Below are 2,322 nucleotides of genomic sequence, written 5' to 3' on the forward strand. Positions count from 1 at the left end.
CTTGACGAATCATTCTATAGAGATGGCATTACTAGACTAGAACACCGCTATGAGAAATGTATCAGCCTTGGAGGAGATTATGTTGAGAAATAAAAAAAATAAATTCTTAAAAACGTTGTTTTTCTTGGTCAGGCCGGAAACTTATCAATCCACCCTCGTATAAGGTACCCGGGTAGAAATTATAACTTGGTTCTTAAGAGGCTCTGTCTAGATTTCCTATTTTCTATCGAAACCCTAAAGTGGCAATCTATCGAGGGCGCAAGCGAAAGCGTCAAGCTTAGCTAGCGAGGTCATCAGTAGGCAACCCAATGAGAGCCTATTAACAGGGTCTTTATAGAATCTAGATAGTCCCTCAAACACTATTATTCAAAAGCATATGCTATTGTTTTTTATATTTTTTTTATTCAAATAAAATATTATGAAAATATTTAAAAATTGGTCATGCTAATTCACTTGTAAAATACATTTTCTTTACAAAAGTTTAATCTAAAGATTTTACACCCTTCTGTAGACTCTGACAAACACTCCTCCGTTTTCTCGTATTTTTATTGACATTCGATTATTAACTATACTCCGCACGTTATTATAAAATTAAACTTATTGTTAAATTTGATTAGAGAAGACTTATTACTAATAACTAAAGACAAAACGCAGTTTATTAAAATATCCGCAAGCGCCGAGAATCGAACGCACAACACACCGCAGGCTTATAAATCGAGCACCTAATCCACATAGCTACGATGCCACGCTGAGTGCGGTGTCATAAATGCTTGACGGTATTCATCCGATACTTTAGATATTAGGAAAAAAGGTTTTTGAAGCTCGATTTGTTATATATTATTTTTAAACGCACTTACGTGATTTCAAATTAAATCGATCTTTAAGAAAAACTCTTTTTAAATTTTTAAGACACCAAATGTTTTTAACTTTTTCAGAAAAAATGAAATTTTTCAAAGTTTGCGTCTAGGTAATTTTTTTAATTTGTTCCTTTTTAAATTTAAGTATAATTAAGCATAAGAACATTGATGTACTTTTTTGTACTTACATCGGTATTACCCGTTTTACCTGTCGAGGGCTTTACAAGGTCCCCTCAAGAAAATAATTGATTGATAGAAATTATTTTTTAAATATATCTTTATGAATAAAGCTTTTTATCTAGTTTAATTAAAAAATATAGTGCTAAAAAGTGAGTATATAAATAATGTAAGACAAGTAGCATACGACAATAAACTGCCGAAGGCCAGCAGAGGGAAAGCCTAGATTCTTCCAGCTAGGAAATCTGGCTGCGGCCTCGTGAGAGCCAATATTTAGTTTAGGCATAAAGAGGCAATTCCTACCTTGGTAGCAGGTAGCTTTATGAAAATTAATCAATTACAGTAGACAACATTTTGAAAGCGTCTGTTTGACTGCAGCTGAAACAAGAAATTCTCCATTGTTACTCTGCCCAATGCAACTTTGCTACATCGAAATTACAAGATTAAAGTACCACAGTAGATCTAGTGGTACCTATTTTGTTGCAACGCTAGCATTGTGACGAAACAAGAAGGGCACTTCAGATTTAGTGTGACCCTGAAGGAACAGTGAGTTTTACTTCAAAATTAAAAAAAGTAAATAAGTAAAGTCTCGTCGACTCCGAATAAAGGATATAGCAATTTATACGTAGAATGATGAAGTAATATATAAACAAATTGTAAAATTACCCGAAAAATCGTATGCTAGTTTTCCAGCGAAAAATGTATACTTAATCATTTATACAGCCTCGAAGTGTTCGGAAATGAGGTTAAATAAATGAGCAAACGATATCTTAGGATCATAATAATGATAAAAATTAAAGTAAATAATTATTAACGAATAGCGTATCAGGACAAAAATGTGTGTACACATTTGACTCTAAAGTAGACGACGATAAATAAATTCGTTAATTGTTATTCAGTGAGTTTCGCAAAAATCTATTGGCACCGTAGCGGATAAAATGAAATTATCTAATGCTACTCTCCTCGTTGCCTTTGCGGTGTTCCTAAGTTCTATTCGTAAGTATATAACGTAATATATACCTTGTCGGACCGAAGGAACCGAATGGAGCCTCTACAAAGTACCCGTAAAAACCCTATTGGGTCCCCATTTGGTTCCTTTTTGAAAAAATCAAAAAAATAGCAAGATTAAATTTTAAACTATTGAAATTCGGATTCAACGTTAAATTTTCTGTTAGAAACTCACGGAGTAATCGCAATACTTTTTTTGCAGCGTTGAAAATTTAAAAAAATATCATTAACTTCTGCTGAAGGTGACTTCAAGCGCATCCATAATAGCTCAAGTAGTATG

The sequence above is a fragment of the Belonocnema kinseyi genome, chromosome 8, assembly GCF_010883055.1.
Source record: "Belonocnema kinseyi isolate 2016_QV_RU_SX_M_011 chromosome 8, B_treatae_v1, whole genome shotgun sequence".
Taxonomy (NCBI): Eukaryota; Metazoa; Arthropoda; class Insecta; order Hymenoptera; family Cynipidae; genus Belonocnema; species Belonocnema kinseyi.